We start from the raw sequence: 16462 nt of genomic DNA, 5'->3' as shown, positions 1-16462 counted from the left end.
GGATGGGGCGTGGGGAGCGGAAGGAGTGGGGAGATGGAGAGAGAGTGAGGAGAGGGGAGGACAGGAGATGGAGGGAGAGAGAAGGAGGAATAAAGAATGTGAATGGTGAATTAATGTGAAGGAGAAATGGAAGGGAAAGGGAGTGGAAAGGAATAGTGTTTGGTAGAATAGGGGGGTGGAAGGGACAAGGAGGGAGGGAAGATGGAAGGGGAGGGAGATGTTGGGAGGGAGTAGTGCAGGTGGCGGAAAAATATATGTGGTGATTATAATGTGAGGGAGAGATGGGAGGAGAAGGTTGTATGAGGAGAAAGCGGAGGAAAAAAAAAGGGAGAGAAGAGTAAGAGGATGAAGGGTGGGGGGAAAGACTAGAGAAGATCAGGAAGAGAGGGGAGAATGATAAGGGCAAAGAAATGAGTAGAAGAAGATTTAAATGAAGAGAGGGAAAACAGAAGGATGGGGAGGAGAGGAACAGAAGGTAAAATAATAGTGTGGGGGAGGGAAGTACTGGAAAAAGGAGGGGAGAGAGAGAATGGGAAGAGGGAGGGGAAAAAGGGAAAAGAGAGGGTAGGGGTGGTGATGGGTGAGGGGTCCTTGGGTGGTAAGTGTCCTTCCATTCGTCTCCACCAAAGGGAACATTTCAACCCAGTGCTCTTCGTTCTTTTGGACCTGTTTCGTCTTTTGTTGTTTACACTATTTCGGATTTTATTTTGGCTGCTTCGTCTGTTATTTTTTTTTTTCGTTTCTTCTTGTGGCTATTTCATCTTTTACTTTGGCTGTTTTGTCTTTTTTGCTCTTCCGTCTTTTGTTTATCGTTTTTGTCTTGTTTTGGCTGTTTTGATTATATCGTCTGATGCTTTGGTTATTTTCTCTTATATTGGCTGTTCCCGTCTCTTGTTGTGGTTATTCCCTCGGTTATTTGGCTATTTTCCCCCTTCCTTGGGCGTCCTGTTTCACAGAATGTAAATAGTAGAGAAATCATATGGAAATAATAACTCAATAATAACATCTATAGAAAGCGATACTAGTGAAGGAGTGAAATGAGAAAATGATAGTATAAATAGAAGTGTAATAGTGAAATATGAAAATGATGTATCAGTACCGTAATAATAGTACGGTATAAATGAAACAGTAAGCAAAGGTTATACCAGTCAGTATAAAAGTCATAGAAGTAACACTAGTAACAATACCTCTATTTCGGCTCAATACGTGGCATACCGGTATGATTTTCTTGCTGGTGTGTGAAAGGTTAAGTGCTCCATATATCCGTGGGTGAGGGACCTTTGTGGGCGGGTGGGTGGGGTTCATGTCAGTATAAATGTCTCAACTTCGCCCTCTCACCCACACACCCATGTAGTTTTTCATCTGTTTTCCACCCAGCCGTTCATTCATCGCCCACTCATGCGTACACTCACCGCAACATCCACTTTCCCTGTTTCATTCATCTCCCCAATGCCTTTCAAGGCATTTTCCACCCAAATACCCATTTTTCAGTCAAATACCCACTTCTTCATCCTCCTATCCTTCTCTCCACCCGTTTTCATCCAGTTTTCAACCCGACCTCCAGTTTTTTACCTAGCAATCATTCACCCATCCACACAACTTTACATTGTTCACCCATTTATCAACCCATCTATCCACTCACCCACCTGTTCCTCACCCACCCATCTACCCACCCAAACCCCCATTTCTCATTCACCTACCTACTCATCCGTCCTCCTTCCATCCCTCCCAACCAGTATTCATCCATTATAAACTCACATATCCATTCAGCCATACACACTCATGCCACATCATCCTTTCCAGCCAAACACCCTTCCTTTCTGACCTGCCCATCTATTTCTTATTAGTTACCCACCCATGCACTTATTCCCTACCCACCAACCCACACATCCACCCACTCATCCCTCTCCAACTTCCTCCTTACCTCCCTCAAAACCTCACCTCTCCATTCCTACCTCACTCTTCCTTCCGCTCAACCTTTTCTCCCTCCCCTCCCCAGCTCCAACTCTTATTTCCTTTCACCTTCGTTCCGTCATCCCCGGCATTTACTATTTCTCTCCTTATTTCATTCCCTCTTCCTACTACCCTTCCTCTCATCCGACCCTTACCTCCTCCCTCTCTCCCCTCGTCCTTCCCTCTCACAACCCCACCCTTTTCACCTTAACCCCGTCACCCCAGGCATTTACTATTTCCATGCCTATTTCATCCTTTCCTTCACTTTCCCGTCCCCTCAAACTACTCTCTGCCTCTCCCTCTCTCCTCTCCTTCCTCTTCCATCTCCCTTTCTGACCATCCCTCCCCTTCCCGCTCTTTCCTCTTTCCCCCCTTCTCCCCTCTCCTCCCCTTCTCCATCACCCCCACCCTTTCACCTTCACCCCGTCATCCCTGGCATTCAGTATTTCTCCCCCTGTACCTTATGAGTGAAGGGTGTGGCGCTCTCAGGCACTCTTTGATCTTTCACGACTTAGCGTAGGAACCGTACGAGAGAGAGAGAGAGAGAGAGAGAGAGAGAGAGAGAGAGAGAGAGAGAGAGAGAGAGAGAGAGGAGGGTGGTATCAAATTCTTAAGGACATCAGATTCAGTACTAATAGACTGAAAGATGACCAGAAAAATAAAATTGAGAACCACGTTGATTTTAAAGAGTCTTTCTGTTTGTCCGTCCGTCTATCCTGTTTGTCCGTATATCCTGTTTGTCTGTCTGTCCTGTTTGTCAATCTATATATCTGTCTCTTTGCCTATTTGTCAGTGTAACTCATCTTGCCGGCTAAGCACAAAACGGGAAGGAGGCACCGGTATATATGTTCAGTAAGAAAGGTGGATGTGAAAGTGTTTTAGTGGGTATATTTGTGTCAGAGTTTGTATCAACATCAGCAGAACGGTGGAGAATATTCAGTGGTGTGGAAAGGACATTATTTTCCGCCAAACAACATGTACTTATAATGTCAGCCTCGGCTCGGGTTTCCAACTTTGACTCCAAGGATATGTTAATGATATTCAAATCCTTATATTGCTTTCTGCCAACAGGTGAGAATTGAAATTGCTACTGTGTGTGTGCATGTGTGTGTGTGTGTGTGTGTGCGAGAGAGAGAGAGAGAGAGAGAGAGAGAGAGAGAGAGACAGAGAGAGGATAATAAAGCAACAAAAGGGCATATTCGAGTAACATATGACGCCCATTTCCCTCCCACTCCCCACGACACCTCCATCTCACCCACCTCTCCCTCATAACCTCGTCTTTCTCCCCCACCTCCCCTTCTCTCTCCCCCTTCCTCCTTCTCACAAAGAAAAAGGAAACAAGAAATATTCCGGGTGTTTTCATGTAGTAACATCTTCAGGAAATTTTCTTTTCTTGTGGATATTTTATTATTCATGTGCACCAGTTGATTGTGTGTGTGTGTGTGTGTGTGTGTGTGTGTGTGTGTGTGTGTGTGTGTGTGTGTGTGTGTGTGTGTTTATTTACGTATAAGTGTCAGTACCCTCTCTTTCATTCCGTCTCATCACCTCGAGTCCTTTCCATCTCACCACTTTAACTTTATATATCTTTCTTACCACAGCCCTTAGTATTGTTCTTCCCTGTACTCCTATCTATTTCTCCTCCCTTTCTCATTATCCCCTCCCCATCCCATTATCACTTCCCCATCCCATTATCCCTTCCCCATCCCATTTACCCCTCCCCATCCTATTATCCCCTCCCCATCCCATTATCCCCTCCCCATCCCATTATCCCTTCCCCATCCCATTTTCCCCTCACTCTTACATTCACCCATGTCTCTCTTTCCCTGGCACACAATTCCGTGCCTGGCTCCACCAACAACCCTGCCACACAATACCCAGTCGTAGCGGGACACATTCCTCTCCACGCTGACCATATTTTGTCCTCTGCCCCGAAAACTGATTTGCCTGTGAGGTGAGCCAGGGAGGAAGGAGGATGTGAAGGAAGGAGGACAGGGAGAGAGGTGACGGAAGATTGAAGACGTGAGCGAAGGTGATGAAGGAGGGAGGAGGAAAGAGGAGGAGAGAGGCAGGGAGGGAGATGCTGGAGAAAGGAGGAGGAAGGAGGGACCGGGGAGGAAGGAGTAATATCGTTATTGTGTAGAAAAGATTGGAAGGCGCTGGTGTGTGTGTTTTTTTGTCTTGGTGTTGTTGGTGGTGGTACGAGTATTGGTGCAGTTTTTGTGTTTCTAAATATGATTGGCCTCTCCATTGATTCTTTCACTACGTGGTGTTTTCATAACTGCTTCAGCGCGAGGACGTCCACACCTGTCCACCTGTTCGTGTTTTAATTCTGTTCTTCTCTCAACAACTTTTTTTTTTTTTCCACTTCTTTAGCTGTATGTAATTAATATCATCGTTTATTTTATATCAACCAGCCCGGCTGATTACATTTACTGGCATTAAATTTCCAGCACGAAGATCGCATTATCCTGGTAATTAAAAGGTTTAATTACACACACACACACACACACACACACACACACACACACACACACACACAGGAGAGCATGTTCACTCCCTCATTCTATAATTTTCCAGTCATTTGCTTCCCTTTCTTCTCCCGTAGCACCTCATCTCCACCCCTCCTCTCTCTCTCCCATCCCTCTCTTTCCCTCTCCCTCTTCTCCCTCCTCTCCTTCTTTCTTCCTTCTCTCTTATGTCTCTAGTCTCCTTCCTCCATATCTCTTCCATATTTCCAGCCATTTAATTCCCTTTCTTCGTGTCCCACTACATTTCTTTTTCCCCTCTCCCCCCATCCTGTCTTCTTTAACCCCCTGTCCTCCCCCCTCCTTCCTTCTCATACTGACCCTCCCATCCATGTCCCTCCCCCCTCCTTCTCTGTCCATCTCTACCATCTCCTTCCTCTTCCCCTCTTTTTTTCTTTCCCTCCTCCCCTCCATCCTTCCTTTCCCTCCTTCCCTCCATCCTTCCTTTCCCTGTTCTCCTCCCAGTTCTTCCCTCCCCTCTTCCTCCCCATCCTTTGTTTCTCTTCTTTCTCTCTCCCCCTCTCCTCTATGCTGCTCTGCTTTCCCTTTCCCTCCTTTCATTCTCCAGACATTTCTCCCTTCGACATCCTTTCTACTCACTTTTATCTCCTTCCTTTTCCCCCGTCTTTCACTTTCCACTGATTTGCATCTTTTTCGCTCTTCCTCCATCCTTATCCCTCTCCTTCCATCCTTTTCTCTACCCCATCCCTCTCTCTTCTCCTCCTTCCCCTTCTATCTCCCCCTCCCTCATCCCTCTCGCAACTCTTTCTTTGCACATACCCCCTCCAAACACCTGATATCCACCCCTCCTACGCAGATCATACTAACACTGCACCCTTCCCTATCCCTCTCCCTTCTACCCATTCCTGCCCCTCTTCCTTCCCCCCCCCCTCCTTTAGTCCATTCTGCCCTCTTCTCCTCCCTCCATCCTTCTCTCTCTCCCCCCTGTCTTCCCTCACTCTTTTTCTTGGCACTTGCCCCACGCCTCTCCAAGCACCTCACCTTTCACCCAAACACAGCATTGCCCTTTTCTCCCGTTTCTGCTCTTTTCTTCCCTTTGCTCATTCATTCTCCCCTTTTTTCTTTTTTCCTCTCTACCTCATCATTCCTTCCTCTCTCATTTCCCACTGTTCTCGTTCTTTATCTCCTTCCCTCCTCTCCTCTCACCTTCTCATCTCACTCCCCATTCCCCCCTTCCTTCATCCGTCTGTCTTGGCACCATCCTCTCCCCATCACCCGCCATTCCCCCAACACACCCGCCCTGCCTCACCCTCGGCACCAGTATTTATGGACAGGGATCCCACTCGTCGTTTTTATGTCGCTTCGCACCATCGGCGCCCTTTCACCGCCCTTCATTGCCCAGATAACCCTGTCGTTTGGTCCTGATGGCAGGGGAGAGAGGGCGGCGGGAGGGGACAGAGGAGGCGTCGTTTTTCAAGAAGAGGAAGCTTTGTGTGTTTTGGAAAAGATGGGTTAGGTGTGGGATGGGGATGGGATAAGGAAAGGATGGAAGAGGCAGAGGAATGGCTGTTTTCAAGAGGAGGAAGTTTTGTGTGTTTGTGAATGGAATGGGTTAGGTACGGGATGAGGATAGCAGAAAAAATGGATCGGATAAAAAAGGAGAGGAAGGATAGGGAATAGTAACTGGCTTGGAGGAAACCATTAGGCTTGTCAGTCAGTGTAAAGCCACCTGAAAAGAAAAGAAGAGTAATAAAAAGTGACAAGAAAGATGGGAGAAATAGGAAGAGAGGAGGGCAGACACAGAAAAAGAATGATAAATGTGAAAGAAGCAGGCAGCCCTATATCAAGTGAGTGGATGGTGGTCGCCACCACTTACCGCCAGTGGCAGCTCAATGATGATGATGATGATGATAATAATACTGATAATAATAATAATATCATAATCGTAATCCATTATTATTATTATTATTATTATTATCATCATCATCATAATACCTTCCATTACTATCATAACTGCAGCAATATGCTAACCACTGTCTGTATTAGCCTTGATAAATTCTTCGGGAGTTAGCACACAATACACTGACAGGAGCTAAAAGACTGGAGTATGCAGGTCATTTACTGCCTGCCAGATATTATGCTAATGAGAGAGAGAGAGAGAGAGAGAGAGAGACAGACAGACAGACAGACAGACAGACAGACAGACCATAAAATCTCTCCTCATGGCCCTTACGGATGTATTCATGAACCCGTCAGAGCAGTAAATAATAAATATCGATAAACACGTCAGTTATTCATCAGGATAATGCAGAAGCCAAATATTTTACCAGGTTCAGAAAATCACTTCACTCTGATGACGGGTTATTCATTTTATTCATGCTGTCTTAACATGAATTTATTTAGATTTGGAGAGACTTATGGACCTGGAGGAGTTAGAGTTGGGTTCCTTTAATGCATTGACTACTAGTGTGTGTTTATCTGAATATTATTGTGTGGTAACAGTAGGAATGAAATATAAATAACGTCCAAACCAACACACACACACACACACACACACACACACACACACACACACACACACACACACACACACACACACACACACACACACACACACACACACACACACACACACACACACACACACACACACACACACACACACACACACACACGCACATACACACCGATTTTCCCTCCCAACACATACCCTCTTCGCTACAGTCCCCTTATCAGCAACCCTTTTTCCCTCTCCGTTCGTTTCCCTCCCCTCCTATTCCCTCTGTTTCCAACCTCTCCCCTTCCTTTCCAGCCTCCCTCCCCACAACATTTCCCCTTCTCCGCCCCCTTCTTCCCCTCTCAGTCCCCTCCTCACCCCCTTCTTCCCCTCTCAGTCCCCTCCTCCACCCCGTTCTTCCCCTCTCAGTTCCCTCTTTCACCCCTTCTCCCCCTCCCCTGCCCACTCCCCAGCTGCCTGCCTGATCCAGATAATCAGTAGGGGCACAAGCATCTGGGCTCGGCTATTACCGCGGTCAAATCGCATCAGGCAGGATTTTTGCCTGGCTCTGCCGCGCTAAGGGACTTGCCTCTGCACACACTCACACACGCTCCATTTCTTGTCTTGCTTGCTTCCCCTCACACTCTGCTTATTTCAACGCCCTTTGCTTGCTTCAACGACTTTGCTTGCATTCTTGCCTTCCTTCGCCCCTTCCTTGTTTGCCTGCTTTGTTTTTTTTTCTCTCTGACTCCTACTTAGACATTGCTTTCCTTTCTTTCCTTCCTTTCCAGCGCTGCTGGCATTCTGGCCGTCGTTGTTTTCCATCTCTGCTTGTTTGGTCATTGCTACTTGTTTCATTCCTTTAATTCTTTTTTTCCTACCTACTGATTTCTTTCTTTACTGGACACCCCTGCCTGAACTCTTCCCTTCCTCCTTTTCTCAAACTGCTTGCATGAACACTCTGCCTGCTTCAACACTCATGCTTGCTTCCTTTGCCCTCTTCTGTGCTTGAACACTTTGCATTCTTTTCAGCACTCTTCTTGCATGAGCACTACTTGCCTGAACACCGCTTGCTTGAACACCATTTGCCTGAACACTGGTTGACTGAACACCATTTGCTTGAATAGTGTTTGCTTGAAAATTCTGGTTGCTTGAACACTGCTGGCTTTTATTCATTTTTTTCCTCAATTTTCTGCTTGCTTTTTTTCCTTTCCAATACGCTGCTTCCACATACCTGCCTACCTTCTTTCCTTCTTTCGTACCTATTTACATACCTTTTTCCAACTTACCTAATTGCATCATCGTACCTGCCTGCCTGCCTTCCTACCTACCTACCAGTCTTCCTTCCTATGTACCTATCTAAAATTCATTCCACTTCCCCACTTACCTAGCATCGTACCTACCTATCCACACACCTTCCTTCCTGCCTTCGAACTTACCTACCTACCCTCCTACCTACTCACTTGACTACCTACCTACCAACCAACGTACCTACCTACCTACCTACCTACCTACCTACCGACCTACCTACCAAGTCACCACCCATCCTCTCCACTTTAATCTGGCAAAAACTCCCGGGTCGTCCATTTCTCCTGCCCTATCATCACCTCCTCCACCTTTGCCATTTACCCTCGTTCATGCCACTTATTGCACTCTTCTCCCTCCTTCATTCCTGAGAGAGAGAGAGAAAGAGAGAATGTTTTTATTTTTTTCCCACTCCTCCTTCCTCCGTCTCTTCCTCTTTCTTCTCTCCTCCGTCTCCTCTCCTCCCCTCTCCCCCTTTTCTCCTTCCTACATCCCCCGTCTTTCTCTCCTCTTCCCCCCTTTTTCCCGATCTATTTTTTCCCCTCTCTGTCTCTCTTCCCTTTCCCCCTACTCTTTCTCTTTTCTCTTCTCTCCTCCCTCCTCCTTCTCGTCCACTTACCCTCCTTCCCCTCTCCTTCCCATCCATTCTCTTTTCTTCCATTATTATTTTTTATCTCTCATCCTCCTCTGTTTCACCTTTTTTCTCTCCTCCCCCTTCCCTTTCCTCCTCCCCTCTTTCCCCCTCCATTTTGTGGAGAATGTGGCGTACCGACTCTCAAGCACGACTCAGCCCCTTCCCTATCTTTTTCTCTCTTCCCCTCCTCATTTTCTCTACCTTCCCTCCCTCCATCGTGCTTCTCTCTTCCATCCTTCTTCCCCCCCCCTACCGCGTCCTCTCTTTCCTTCCCTTTTTCATCTCCCCTTTCTCTCTTATATTTCTATCCTCTCTTCTCGTTCCTTCTCCCTTTCCATCCTCCCTCATCCTCCTATATTCCATCCTTCTTCCTCTCCTCCTTTCCTTCCTTTCCTCTTCTCTTCCTCTTCTAATTTTTCTCCCTCCTCGCCCTACCTCGTCCACCTCTCTTCCATCCTTCTTTCATCATTTCATCCTCCTTCTTTCATCCTTCTCATTTTCCCCTGCCTTTCTTTTCCTGTCGTCCCACTTGTTTCTCTCCCTGCTCTCCCTCACATATCTTCCTCTCTCCTTTCTTTCTTGCCTGGATTCTGAAAAACTGTTTCAAATTATGTTTTCATCTGTCCTCCTTGCTTCCTTGTTCTTTCTTCCACTTTACATCTTTTCTTACTTCCTTGTTCCTAGTTACTCCTCCTCTTCCCTACCTCTTCTCACCTTTTTCTTTTCCCCATTCTCTCTCTTACTCTTTCACTTTCCTCCTTTTCTCCAGTTACTCTTTTCTTTTTCATTTGCAGTTTCTTTACTCTTCCACTTTCCTCCTTCCCTGTTATCTCTTTCCATCCCTCTTTCTTACCTCTTCTCCTCACCCCACATCCTCCTCCCTCCATCTCCTCCTTACATAATTCACGATTCTCTCCTCCCAATCAAATGTTTCTTGCATTTAAGTTTCCTCCCTTACCAAATCCTCCTCCCTTTCCACCTCATCCTTTTCCTTCTTCCTCCACACTTCTGCAATCTCCTCTGCTTTTTAGACACGCACGCACGTAACTACACACACACACACTAATAAGTAATGACACACACACACACACACACACACACACACACACACACACACACACACACACACACACACACACACACACACACACACACACACGCCATTAAACCCCCCAGGCCAGCACGACTCCTCCCGCCCTAGTACCGCACCTTCCCATGTGAACCTGTGTGTGTGTGTGTGTGTGTGTGTGTGTGTGTGTGTGTGTGTGTGTGTGTGTGTGTGTGTGTGTGTGTGTGTGTGTGTGTGCAAGTGAAAGTATTAAGAATCGCCTAGGTGAAAGTGTGTGTAGTACATGGTTGTGTGTGTGTGTGTGTGTGTGTGTGTGTTTGGGGGGTAGTGGGGGAGGGTAGGCTGCTTTTAATCTGTGTTTGGTATTGTTTCCTATCTCGTTTGACTTGGAGGATTCGCGGACGAGTGATTGTGTGTGTGTGTGTGTGTGTGTGTGTGTGTGTGTGTGTGTGTGTGTGTGTGTGTGTGTGTGTGTGTGTGTGTGTGTGTGTGTGTCACTTTGAGTGCGAGAACGTACCTGTCTGTACAAGAGAGAGCCAGCGCGAGAGAGTAGAATGAAGTCTTTTGAACGTGTGTTGCATTGTTTGTGTGTGTATTGGAGAGCGAGAGAGAGAGGGAGGGTGAGTGAATGAGAGAGGGACAAAAGAGATTGGTTGTTGGTGTGATGCAGTTGTGTGTGTGTGTGTGTGTGTGTGTGTGTGTGTGTGTGTGTGTGTGTGTGTGTGTGTGTGTGTGTCGTTTTGAGTGAAGAGAAAGGACGTGTCTGTTTATTAGAGAGAGAGAGAGAGAGAGAGAGAGAATTATAAAGGCATATTGTGTTTAACTCTGATATGCAGTATTTTCACAGTCCATTAAGCACGTGTTTATTGTGAATAAAATTGACTATTGAATTGGGTGATAAAAAAGTATATTGAAACAGATAAAACCCTGTATGCAATTGTCCAGAACGAATTGGCTGGACTTGATTCTCTCTCTCTCTCTCTCTCTCTCTCTCTCATTTCCTCGTCATGTCGCTTCCCCTTCCATGTAAAATTCGTGCAAGATGGAGGGATGAAGTGAGGAGGAAGGGGAGGAGGGAAGGGGGAGCGGTGGAGGGAGGGAGAGAAGATAAGATCCTGGTGTCTTACTCGGTGCTGAGAGAGAGAGAGAGAGAGAGAGAGAGAGAGAGATGCCAAGTACAATATGCTTACAGATAATTCATATTAAAATTGAAAGAAGGGAAGGAAATGTTGAGACTCAGTGAGTAATAAATTTAAGAGGCCTGAAGGAAACGATGATTGTCTTCCTCCATTCCTGTACATCCTTTCCCCTTCTTCCTCCTTCTCCTCTCTCACACTACAGTGATCTCCTACCACTTCCTCTATGTACTTCCCCCTTCCTCTCTCTTCCCTCCTCCGTCCACCTCTCTGTCTTCCTAATTGTACCTACCTAGTTCCTTCCTTCCCTCCCTCCCTTCATCCCACCATTATCTTACCCGACCCTTTGACTTTACGTCTCCTTCTCTTTTTTTATACTTTTTTCTCTACCTCTCTCTCACTCCTCTCTTGCTGGCTTCTTTTCTTCATCCCTGTCTTCCTGTCCTCTTTATTCCTTCCTGCTCCTGTCTTCTCTCCCCTCCCCCATGCCTCTTTCTCTTCGTCTCCATTTCATCCTTCCTACCCTTCTCCCCCTGCTTTCATCTCCAACCCCCTCCGCCTCCCCTCTCCTGCCTCGTTGTCTTCCCCCCTACCTCCTACCACCTCTCTCCATCTCCATCTTCAGCCATCCTCTGCTTTCATCTCGTCCTCCTCTTTCTGCCTCGTTATTTTCCTTCCTCCGTGTCCCTCCATCCCTCGTTTTTTCTCTCTCCTTACCCCTCCTCTCCTCCTGCCCCCATCTTCTACCATCCTTTGCATCTTCCTGTTCCTCTTCCTCATTTCCTCCAACCTCTGTCTTTACCTCCCTCTGCCTCCCCCTTCCCTGTCTCCATCTTCATCCCTGCCTCACCCCTCAGGCAGTGTCAGGCAGAGACCGAGGTGCACGAAATCTGTGGTCTATTGTTCTCTTCGCCCTGGCAGGTGTGTGTGTGTGTGTGTGTGTGTGTGTGTGTGTGTGTGTGTGTGTGTGTGTGTGTGTGTGTGTGTGTGTGTGTGTGTGTGTGTGTGTGTGTGTGTGTGTGTGTGTGTGTGTGTGTGTGTGTGTGTGTGTGTGTGTGTGTGTGTGTGTGTGTGTGTTTTCGTATCGTGTGCCTTCATGCTTATGATTTTTTGTGTGATTCCGCTTCCATGCATGTATGTGAGTATTCGCCTGTTATTTCCTTGGGTTTGAATGTATGGTTATTTGTGTGTGTGTGTGTGTGTGTGTGTGTGTGTGTGTGTGTGTGTGTGTGTGTGTGTGTGTGTGTGTGTGTGTGTGTGTGTGTGTGTGTGTGAATAAGCAGAATTAGTGTGCAAAGATGAGTGTAACTTCCTTGTCTTCAGGAAATAATTATTGTACACTCGGGAAAGAGCATCCCAAGTAATACAGCGTTGGTCATCTCGGTGTGGTTGGTATATCTGATAGTGAGGTGCATCTTTAAATAATGCCGTAATATCATATGGATTTGTCTGTATGGTGCTATATGCTCACAACGCCATTTATATATATTTACGGATCCAAAGGCCAGGTTTCACAGGTTTCGGTTCTTATGTCATATTGTCAAACGCTTAACACCTTCATTCCAATTACCTGTTTCTAATTTATTCATTGTATCTGCAGTGATATTCAGTTAAGGGGAGAGTTTTCAAAGTGGATGGGTTAGATATTGTGTGTTGTGTATCAGTTCATAGTAGGTCCACTGCAGGGTTGGACCTTCTTCTGGGATTAAGAGTGATCGCCAGAATTACGCTTTCCTATGCTGGCGAAGTGAGAAACGCGGAAGGGATGTCTGTAGGATAAGTATTGCATGTGAAAATGGAAGTATTACTGTATGTAGAACAGAATTTTTGAGTTGGACGAATTAGATGTAACCTTCATTATGCGTCCCAGAATTTGGATGCGTTCTTAGACTACCTGAACTTACGTGAAACTAGAACAAACTAAGAATAACGTTGTCGTCCTGGAAGGGTTAAAATGTATGAAGATGTTGACGAATCCTCAGTGTGGACGACAGTTTTGCCAAATATTTTACCTGTTCTGCTTCTCACATCCCTCTGCTGCCTAATACAATTGAACTGAGAGAGGCTTGATATATATCTCTGCCCATAGATGTTTCTCTTTGATATGATACATGAGGAAGGAAAATGAAGGACACGCCCTAAGTGTGACGTATATGCAGTGGAATAATACCACGACCTTTGACCTTGAGTGAGCCTCTGAAGTGTGTAGATGTAGGGGTGATGAAGGAATGGGTGAGTAGCGAGGATGAAGGACGAGAGGGAAAACAAAAAAAATAGTAACTGAAAGCCCTAGATGGAGAAGAGTGGATGGAAAAGGATGATAAAATAAACAGAAATTATCATCCTGTATTTTTTGGTGTTCAGTGTTTTTTTTCCTCAATGTCTCTGTCAGTTTCCCTTTCACAATATCACTCTTTTTCACCTCCCCTCTTGCTTTCATTTTCTCTTATCTCCTGCTTCTCTTTTACCTTATCCTCTCCTCCCCATCCTCTTCATTCGCTCCCTCCCTCTTCAATCGACTATCTCCTCTTGTGATCACTTTTCATCTGTCTTTCACATCTCACTACCTGTTTGCATTCGTTCACCATTTTTCTACTTGCTCTCTCTCTCTCTCTCTCTCTCTCTCTCTCTCTCTTCCATAAGCCACGCCTCCCCCTCCCCCCCGCCCCGTCCCTGCCAGAATGGATGCCCACAAAAAGTTGAGTTAATAGCCTGACCCTCCGCACGCTGCAACAACCCCTCCCTCTCCCCTCCCGCTTCCCCTCCCCCTCCCCCTTCCCCTCCCACTCCCCATATGCCCTTCCCCTCCCCCTTCCTCTCCCACTCCCCATTTGCCCTTCCCCTCCCCCTTCCCCTCCCCTCGTTCCTTCCCCTCCCGCTCCCCACTTGCCCTCCCCCTCCCCTTCTCTCACCTCACTCGTCCATCTTCCCCTACCTCATTCTCTTACCTTTATCCTTTTCGTTCCTCTCCCTCCTTCTCTCATCCTTCCATTTTCTCTTTTTTTCACCCCACCCCTTTCTTCCACTTTCCACTCCTTTCCCCTCACCTTCGCTTCCTTTCCCTTTTCACCTTTCCCCGCCCCTCCTGCATTTCCTCGCCTCTCTCCCTCCCCACCTCCTCTTCCCTTCCCTTTCCCTTCCTCCTTTCATCTCACTCACTTCCTTCTTCCCTTTCTACTCCCCTCTCCCTCACCCCATCTCCCCGTTTCTCACCTCCCGACCCTCCTGTTTTGTCCTTTCCTTTACCCCTTTCATATCTCTCTCCACTGGCTTCTTCCCCCCCCCCTTCCCACCTTTCCCGACGCACCCTCCCTCTTCTACCAGCCTTAGCCACGACTGACCGCTCACACACCCCCACCACACACACATGGTACGCAGGCATACGCACACGCACACACACGCACTCACGCACGCACACGCACACACACGCACACGTACACGTCCATGCACACATTCACATCTATAACTCACCCCCACACACATATCCACATGCCACCCACCACCCACCTCCACACACACACACACACACACACACACACACACACACACACACACACTTGACCGTGGGATAGCGTGTGGCTTGGGCGTGTGTGCGTGGAGGACAACACCCTGAGGCCAGACAAGGGAGGGATGGAGGGCTGTATCTGTTACGCTTTGTCTTGTCCTCTCTCTTAAAGTCTCGCTTTTGTACCCATTCAAGGTATGATTTAAGGGTGGGATAGGGGGACTGTGTGGGGATGAGGGATGAGGGGAAGAGGTGTGGGGATGAAGTTTGGGGGAGGTGTAGGGATGAAGGATGGGATAAGGGGTGGGGGAGGTGTAGGGATGAAGGATGGGGGAGGTGTGGGGATGAAGGATGGGGGAGGTGTGGGGATGAAGGATGGTGGAAGTGTAGGGATGAAGGATGGGATAAGGGGTTGGGGAGGTGTGGGGATGAAGGATGGGGGAGGTGTGGGGATGAAGGATGGTGGAGGTGTAGGGATGAAGGATGGGGGAGGTGTAGGGATGAAGGATGGTGGAAGTGTGGGAATGAAGGATGCGAGGTGTAGGGATGAAGGATGGTGGAAGTGTAGGGATGAAGGATGCGAGGTGTGGGGATGAAGGATGGGGGAGGTGTAGGGATGAAGGATGGGGGAGGTGTGGGGATGAAGGATGGGGGAGGTGTGGGGATGAAGGATGGGGGAGGTGTGGGGATGAAGGATGGGGGAGGTGTGGGGATGAAGGATGCGAGGTGTGGGGATGAAAGGGGGTATAAGGGAGGGGAAGGAATGATTGATGGGAATGGAATACGAATGATAGGGAGTGAAGGACTGTTAACTGTTATGTTCTGTTTTCTTGATTCAGTTCAAACATTTATCCACCTTCAGGTTATAATGTATGGATGGGGAAGAGGAAGGTTATGAGGCAGTGAATAGGGATGAAGGGTGTTTCTGAGGATAAGGGATGGGGGATGATGGGAATGGGGAGGAATGAAGAAGGAATGATGGGAAATTCTCTTAGGGATCTCATTCCTGGCCTTTGTACCCCCTCATGTTATGATTTATGGGCGAGAGAAGGGGAGTATTTGGGGTAAGGGATGGGGAGGATGGTGGGGAGAGGAAGAGATAATGGGGATGGAAAGGGTAATGGAGATGAAGGAGGCAGGGTGGAAATGAAGGGGTCTCTTTAGGATCTCAGTTATCGCCTTTGTACCTCTTCAGTGTATAGGCATGATGATGATGATGATGATGATGATGATGATGATGATGATGATGATGAGGAGGAGGAGGAGGAGGAGGAACTATGAGAAACGGAATGTATAATGGGGGATAGGAGGGGAAGAGAGAAAAAAAAGTGAAAGGGAGAGAGTGACCGACAGGTAAGAGAAAAGAGTGTGGAAGAGAAAGTTGTTTGAAGGAATATTGAGAGAGAGAGAGAGAGAGAGAGAGAGAGAGAGAGAGAGAGAGAGTGACAGCAGTGAAGTGGTGTGGGAGGTCTGGGAAGGAGTTGGATGCTTGTGGTGTCAAAAAGCACTTCATGCAGACGCTGAGGTGATATCCCCCCCCCCTCTCTCTCTCTCTCTCTCTCCTTACGTAAAATATTTGACGTTTATTTTTATATTTCTCGCAAAGTCCCGACTTGTTTCCATTTGCTCCCCTTCTAACCTTTTCTTCTCTCTCCCCTTCCTCCCTCACCTTTTCTTCTCTCTCCCCTCTCTCCCTCCCCCCTCTCCCCGCTTTCTTATACCTCACATACTCCCAGGCCTCCCTCCCTCCCTCCCTCCTCTCCCTCTCCCTTCCCTCTCTGTTTACTTTCACTCTCTGCCTCCATTTGCTCTGATTATACTTTCTGCTCTCCGTGTTTGCTTTACTCCTCTTTCTTAATGTATCTCCCTCTCTCCAC

This window comes from Coenobita brevimanus, chromosome 58 (assembly GCF_032717465.1).
Source record: "Coenobita brevimanus isolate Jiangsu-jjx chromosome 58, ASM3271746v2, whole genome shotgun sequence".
Taxonomy (NCBI): Eukaryota; Metazoa; Arthropoda; class Malacostraca; order Decapoda; family Coenobitidae; genus Coenobita; species Coenobita brevimanus.
Note: the sequence above shows the minus strand (reverse complement) of the source record.